Raw genomic sequence first — 8,726 nt, 5'->3', positions numbered from 1 at the left:
GAGAGTTATGGGCAAAAAACCGTTTTGGTCACGTGACAGGCTAGTAAAACATGAATTCGATTGTTTAGGGCTCGGGTTACGGTTAGGGTTGTGGTAAGGGTTATGGATAGCTTTGGGGTTATGGTTAGGGTTAGGGTTGGGATAAGAGTTTATGTAAAGCCGTTTTGTACGGCTGCAAAACAATAAAAACCAAAGTCACGTGAAATTTTTGGGCGAGCGAATTAGTAAAAGCCATGATTGGAAGGTTCTGACAAATTTTCAGCATGATTCATGTTTAGAAACATGAAAAAGTTGGGAAGTGGAACCGAAGATATGACAGAATAATACGACAAAAATTGCAACGAATTTCGTCAAATTACGCGACTTTTACATACACCTAATTTTGCTCCAAAAGCCGCGAACCATCAAATATGGCACCTTGGCGAAACTCACCGATCATTCCAAAAAGGTATGACAAATTTGGTACTGTGAAAGTTCTCACAGTCTCTAAAAAACAATAATACAAGAATTTTGAAAATCCGAGCAAATTTATTTTTATCGTGCACCCCCTAGTATAGTATTATAATACTAATAGATGTATAGTATGTTCAAGTACTTGGTTGGGCTGTGAGTGTGATTGTATCGACCATGAGTACCAAGCAAGCAGATATTTGAATCGACTAGATTTCCACTGGTAAGCGATTCGGAAAATCATGGGTCGGCATAGTGCCGGGCGGGTATGATCCGCCAACCTCCGAGTTACATGCCTGCATGGTGCTCTACCAATTGAGCTACCGGCCCTATTATATATTCAGCTCAGGAATTTTTGCACGCCTATCAGTAAGCAATCGTGTTGTTATCTCATATCTGCTGCTATTACATATTAGTACACTGCATTATATGCAGCTGGGATACTCGGCTTTTACTAATTCGCTCGCCCAAAAATTTCACGTGACTTTGGTTTTTATGGTTTTGCAGCCGTACAAAACGGTTTTAAACTCGGTTTATAAACTCTAATCCCAACCCTAACCCTAACCATAACCCCGAAGCTAACCATAACCCTTATCACTTATGCCTTACCACAACCCTAACCCTAACCTGAGCCCTAAACAATCGAATTCATGTTTTTATACTAGCCTGTCACGTGACCAAAACGGTTTTTTGCCCATAACTCTCCGTGGAAGCATTTTTACCCTACGTCATGTGGGGTGATTCGGAATCAGCGTTCAAAAATACACCGATTCAGATCAATTTCACACCCAAAGGGCCTTTTCACAAGAATTTTCTTAAAATTTGGGCGAGCGATTTAGTAGGAGCGGGGATACTCACTGCCATATTTGTGAGTGTGCATACTGTGTGTAAATCTCTTAGATATATAGTATAATAGATATACCTTATCGGACCTTATTTGGACGGACATTACATAAACGGACATAATTATGAACGGACATTAATATGAACGCTCGAAGGCATTCAAAACCATCAAAAATCCGAATTTTTTTCAATTTTTTTGACGTTTTTAAAATTTCAGCAAATGATTTTTAAATCCATTTTTTATACAGTAAGTAAAAAAAGCAGTCATTGAGCAGTAAAAATGTTAAAATATGTGTACATGATCAGTTTTTAATATCACATATCGTCTTCATCAAATGGGTTTTCGTGCATGAAATAGTCCATGCTTAAAGCATCAGTGATTTCTAGCTTAATGGAAACCTTTTTTTATCAAACTACCCCGGTCCTGCATTTCAGTGTTAACTTTTACAAGCCTTTCGGCGTGAAGTGGTTTTATCTTAGAGAACTTAAGGTTAACCATAACATCACGTGGAGCTTTCCTAGCACTGTTTCATTACCGCCCCTGAGTAATATGAGCTATAACAACGTCGGACAATGTCCTTGGCAACACGATTTACCGTGATATCTAGAGGCTGGAACAAGTTTGTCATGTTGGCGGGGACTAGTTCGTGAACTATGTTGTTGAGTGCCATAATTTTGTTGACTTTTTTCCGCCAAGTGACCCTTGAAAACATCATATACTAGTAGAGTTTTCTGTGCCTCCGGCAGACCAAGGAGGACCTTTCCGTCGTTAACTTACGGCACAATAAAGTTCTCAAAGTTGTCTTATTCTGGACAAAAAGTTCGAAATTGAAAATTTAAAAAAAAATTTCAACGGACTTTAACTTGGACGGACATTAATTGAACGGACTTTATTTGAACGGACATTAAGATGAAAGCTAGGGCCTCCAGCGTTCAAGTAATGTCCGTCCAAATAAGGTCCGATAAGGTAGTTTATTCCAATGACAGAAATCAAAATTGACTGGAATTAAAAAGAATTATCATATCCTAAAATAAGACATGAGTTCGAAGTGGAATAATTTTGGAAAAAATTCCAACGGACTAGGACTTTAAGTTTAACTTGGACGGACCTTAAACGGGCGGACTTTATTTGAACGGACATTATATTTATAGTTGAACGTTAGGACATCCAGCGTTCAATTATTGTCCGTTCAAATAAGGTCCGATAAGCTAAGGTACTCCTCGACGTTTGAACGATTTTGGAGTCGATGCTTCCCCATTATAATGCGATCTCTGAAAGTGAAGGCAGGCCTCCCCCTCCCCTTTGCAGTGCGAGCTCAGAAGCGGGAGCTCTGCCTTCGGCTTCAGAGGTTCGTATCGAAGATGACTCGGATCGAACATTTTATAAGTCAACATTTTTTCTAGAAACTACCTTTGTTCGCGATTCATTTATTCATACTACCCTAGCTAGTCCCTGATCATTATAATAAGCTGATTTTCGAAGTCCGTATCTACATTCAGAAGGCTGTGGACGTGATTGGTTCCATTATCCATATACTTATACTTTATAGGGAGAACGTGATATTTGACCTACAGATTTAAAGGAAAATATGCGATTTCTCGCGAGGATCTAAGAAAATCACGATTAATTGTCGCGGCAAACGCGAAAAAAACGCGAATGGAGAAAATTGCGATTCGCACGTGCCGCAATTTCCTTTTGTCCTTGAACTCGGCCCAGTTTTTGACTATATACTCAATCTATTTTTTAACTGAACGCGCCCCAGTTTTTCGATATACTTTTGGTTTTTACACTTAAAATGAATAATTATGCAATATGCATGCGGGAAGCTCCAACGTGCAACTTGTGCGAAAAAGTGCGAAAAACAACTGTTATGTTGCGAATATGTGCCACGCTTATATGTTGTGCCTTGCATATTTCAATTCACGATGGTACTCACGCCTTTTTTTCGTCTGATTGTATTTCGTAGTCCATTTATATTGCTGTTTGATTGAACTCTAATCACTAATGCAACCAGTTCACATTTCGATTGCGGTTTGATCGATATAGATCCAAAAAACTGTTCTAGTACACTGTACAAGTACAACAATGGATTATTTCAATTTGTTTATTGACATTTATAATTCAGGAGAATGGCCGTTCAAGATGAGTCTGAGATGACGCCCCACCAAAATAATTCGAGATGGACAAAAAACGATTACTGTATGCTTGTTCTGGCGATGCTGATCAAGTTTGGGGATGCTGTGGAATTTTACCTGCCCGGCGTAATTACACAAAAGGTTTCTTGCGAGCTTGGGGTCTCCTTTTTCCAGGAAGGGTCCTCTGCTATAATCATATATGTATTTTCAGGTATCAGTACATTAGCTGCTCTTCCGCTGACAAAGAAATGCGGTGATAAAACCACCTTGCTTTTTTCACTGTATGGCTCCATAATATTTACCATATTCTGCTCGTTGGTTCCCAATTATTATACTTTTCTACTTTCTAGAGCTCTCGTAGGATTTGGTTGTGGATTAAACGCGACAACAATTGGAGTTTTCGGTGCAAAAAATGTTTCTTCTAAAAATATTCTACCAACATTTTCTTTCCTTCATGACTGCATTGCATTTACGTTCGGTTCTGGTTGGGCGTCGCAACTGGGTTGGTTTCTTCTAGATAAAATAGGATGGCGGACATTTGTTCTTCTTACTTCTATTCCTTTGTTCATCCCACCAATATTGATGCTACATTGTTTCTTTGACAAAGAGATTACAGCTAATGAATCAACAAGCCTTCTCAAAGATCAAAATGGATCTCGGTCTGTTGAAAACTTTGCTGAGAGAGTTCTTAAGGCGAGCCTTTTCGGAGGCTTTAGCATCTTCCTAGGATATTTGAGTGTCATGCTCCTTCCATCACTCATCAGAAATTACAATCTAACCAACGTATCTGTAGATGTCGATAATTGTGAGCAAGTCGTACATGGAGATCAATATATGATCCTTGCTGCGGTCAATGGCCTTGCCAACATCATAGGAAGGCCGATAGGATTTTTTCTTAGACCACATTTCAAGTTTATAACGCTTCAAACTACCTTCATGCTTGGATTCGCCATATCTTACGGGATCATCCTAGCAAGACCTGGCTTACTCGTAGAATGCATAATGATGGGAATAGGAAAATTGTGTTATTCGATGCAGGGAGCAGAGAAAAGCGTCCTAAACTACGATGTGGAATATTTTGGCCTGACTGGCTTATCTTTGGGTGGTTCCCTGATGGAGATAGGATCTCTAGTAGGTATTGTAGTAAGTACTGCTCTCGCTGTCTTCCTTGACCCTTATTATGCTGTTATAGTGGGCTTGATTGTTAGTCTTGCACAGATTGCTGTGGTTTGTTCATTTATCAATGAACGAAACTGACTGAAGGCTTCAATCTAGACTTGTAGAAGCGATTATCTTCCAAACGCGATTGTTTTGATTGTTTTAGGGGTTCTTGGACCAGAAAAGACTTGAAATGTAACGTAATCCTTTTTACTTTTTAGGATCAATTCTTCTGTAACTTACTAAGTTACCGTTATATTACATTTTTTATTGTTTTATTAAAAGTATTAGTATTGCTGTAGCGCTAGATTATTAGATATATGTTATTGTCATATTAGATTAATATATTGACGGAGTTTTACTGATTCATCGCTCGACTAATTAAATTTTAAATCAAACTTTATCGGAGGATCTCGAAAATACAATTTTCGTCTGATTGTATTTCGAAGTCCATTTATATTGCTGTTTAATTGAACTCTAATGCAACCAGTTCACATTTCAATTGCGGTTTAATCGATGTAGATCCAAAAAACTGTTCTAGTATACTGTACAAGTACAACAATGGATTCTTTCTTCAATTTGTTTATTGACATTTATAATTCAGGAGAATGGCCGTTCAAGATGAGTCTGAGATGACGCCCCACCAAAATAATTCGAGATGGACAAAAAACGATTACTGTATGCTTGTTCTGGCGATGCTGATCAAGTTTGGGGATGCTGTGGAATTTTACCTGCCCGGCGTAATTACACAAAAGGTTTCTTGCGAGCTTGGGGTCTCCTTTTTCCAGGAAGGGTCCTCTGCTACAATCTTTTATGTATTTACAGGTATTAGTACATTAGCTGCTGTTCCGCTGACGAAGAAATGCGGTGATAAAACCATCTTGCTTTTTTCACTGTATGGCTCCATACTATTTACCATATTCTGCTCGTTGGTTCCCAATTATTATACTTTTCTACTTTCTAGAGCTCTCATAGGATTTGGTTGTGGATTAAACGCGACAACAATTGGAGTTTTCGGTGCAAAAAATGTTTCTTCTAAAAATATTCTACCAACATTTTCTTTCCTTCATGACTGCATTGCATTTACGTTCGGTTCTGGTTGGGCGTCGCTGCTGGGTTGGTTTCTTCTAGATAAAATAGGATGGCGGACATTTGTTCTTCTTACTTCTATTCCTTTGTTCATCCCACCAATATTGATGCTACATTGTTTCTTTGACAAAGAGATTACAGCTAATGAATCAACAAGCCTTCTCAAAGATCAAAATGGATCTCGGTCTGTTGAAAACTTTGCTGAGAGAGTTCTTAAGGCGAGCCTTTTCGGAGGCTTTAGCATCTTCCTAGGATATTTGAGTGTCATGCTCCTTCCATCACTCATCAGAAATTACAATCTAACCAACGTATCTGTAGATGTCGATAATTGTGAGCAAGTCGTACATGGAGATCAATATATGATCCTTGCTGCGGTCAATGGCCTTGCCAACATCATAGGAAGGCCGATAGGATTTTTTCTTAGACCACATTTCAAGTTTATAACGCTTCAAACTACCTTCATGCTTGGATTCGCCATATCTTACGGGATCATCCTAGCAAGACCTGGCTTACTCGTAGAATGCATAATGATGGGAATAGGAAAATTGTGTTATTCGATGCAGGGAGCAGAGAAAAGCGTCCTAAGCTACGATGTGGAATATTTTGGACTGACTGGCTTGTCTTTGGGTGGTTCCCTGATGGAGATAGGATGTCTAGTAGGTAGTGTAACAAGTACTGCTCTCGCTGTCTTCCTTGACCCTTTTCATGCTGTTATAGTGGGTTTGATTGTTAGTCTTGCACAGATTGCTGTGGTTTGGTCATTAATTAATGAACGAAACTGACTGAAGGCTTCAATCTAGACTCGTAGAAGTGATTATCTTCCAAACGCGATTGTTTTGATTGTTTTAGGGGGTCTTGGACCAGAAAAGACTTGAAATGTAACGTAATCATTTTTACTTTTTAGGATCAATTCTTCTGTAACTCACTAAGTTACCGTTATATTACATTGTTTATTGTTTCATTACAAGTATTAGTATTGCTGTAGCACTAGATTGCTAGATATATGTTATTGTCATGTTAGATTATATTTACGTAGTTTTACTGAATCACCGCTAGACTAATGAAATTGTAAATCAAAATTTACCGGAGGATCTTGGGCTTTAGTTATGCTTGTTAATGATGTTATATTGGTGTATATTCATCCTTAGTAACTATTACTTAATAACTATTACTAACAAAAAACTATTTCACTTGTAGGAACATGACTTAGGAGCTGCTGTCTACCTGCCCTTAGGAGCTGCTGTCTACCTGCCCCTAGGAGCTGCCGTTTGACTGTCCTTAGGAGCTGCCGTTTGTAGATGTGGTTGTCTGTTGTTATTACTTCTACTTAGCTGTTCGGTGTCAAGATCAGTGCGGAAGTGTGCGGAATAGTTCGGTGTGAAGAACCTTCCAGAATTATCGGTGTATAGATAAATTCAGTGTGAGCAACAGTTCGGTGTGAAGAACGTTCCAGAATTGATTTACCTTTATTAGTCATTGCTGTTAAGGTGAGAGTGCGTTGTGGTGTGTGTAGTTCTTAGAAGCGCTTGACTAGTAGAGTTAATAATTAGTATATTAATTATCTTGAATATTTCCAGTTAATAATTATTATACCTTGTGTTTTTCTTATATTTAATGATTAAATTAATCTCCCAGTACATAATCTAGTTATCAATGCTAACTTATGATCATGTACCATAAACGAACACTTCGGAGGGAAAGCATCTAAGATTGAATCATTGTAAGACGACTATAAGTAAAGGGACGAAAAATCTTTTTATTATGTTTGGGAGAAGCAATATAAGTGGTTTAAATAGGCGTCAGTACATTTTCATTTAATCCATCATAGTTATTAGTATTAGTTCATATTCATAATATTCATAGCAATTAGCACAGTGTAATATGCTATGTGGTCAGTGATTTAGATTGTAAAGACCCTAAACAATCACAAATGGATAAATTTGTGAAAATCAAGGCTAACCAATCACAAACGATTATTACTGGACGGCGCCAGACTGTCACTCCGCCATATTTTTATACACTTAAGCCTGATATCCCCGATATTCCCAGGTAAAAACAATTAATGTATTATCTATTTTACCAAAACCCATAATCATGGGTAGAGTGGACCGCTGCCAGTGTCTCTCTTTACCAAACAAAAGGAAATGATATTAATTTGATTGACCGTTCTCAAATGCAAAATGATACCGAGAATGAAATCGGTCGCTCGCTTTTCCCCCACAGATGCCTTTGGGTAGTTCTTCTTAATGTATTACAATTGTAAATGAATGGGAAAAGCGAGGGACCGATTTCATTCTCGGTATCATTTTGCATTTGAGAACGGTCAATCAAATTAATATCATTTCCTTTTGTTTGGTAAAGAGAGACACTGGCAGCGGTCCACTCTACCCATGATTATGGGTTTTGGTAAAATATCATCTCTTTTTGATTATAATGTCAGGGTACTTTATAAAGTCGAAATATAAACTGATATCTTCATTAATATTAATAAGGAGGAAGTTTCATTGATTTCGAAATTTTTCCTTTAAAAACATTTCCTTGTGTTTAGGTAAGCATATCGGTCGATCACTGACTGAATATGCCACTTTATACTCATTCAAGTTGGCATTAAATTCATATATAATGACATTAAAAAGCAGAATTTGTTGGAAATCACGAATGAGCAAAATTCTCACCTTTCGCACGTGCAAACTTTGAGCGGACGTTGCGTGCGCATCCAATATTGAATCGCCGTAAATTTTTGTATGTAATTGTTTTATATATAGTTTGATAAGCATGCAAAGTTTCAAAGTATTTCAAGAAGAACTGTAATCACAACGGCACTCTAAAGTTGACAGAAAATGACGAAAACAGCAATTTTCAGTGATTTTAGCAATTTTCTATCAATTTGGGCGTGTCCCCACGTGTGCAACTTTTCGATTTTCAACTTTAAAACTAGCCTAATGCACAATTTATACCTATAGGAAGCAGAACTGAGCTCCACGACCCAAGGCATGGCCCAACACCAGAGAATACTAAATCGCAAAATTGACGTTTTTATAAAATAATTC

The sequence above is a fragment of the Bolinopsis microptera genome, chromosome 11, assembly GCF_026151205.1.
Source record: "Bolinopsis microptera isolate Bmic1 chromosome 11, MBARI_Bmic_1.0, whole genome shotgun sequence".
NCBI classification, from domain to species: domain Eukaryota; kingdom Metazoa; phylum Ctenophora; class Tentaculata; order Lobata; family Bolinopsidae; genus Bolinopsis; species Bolinopsis microptera.
Note: the sequence above shows the minus strand (reverse complement) of the source record.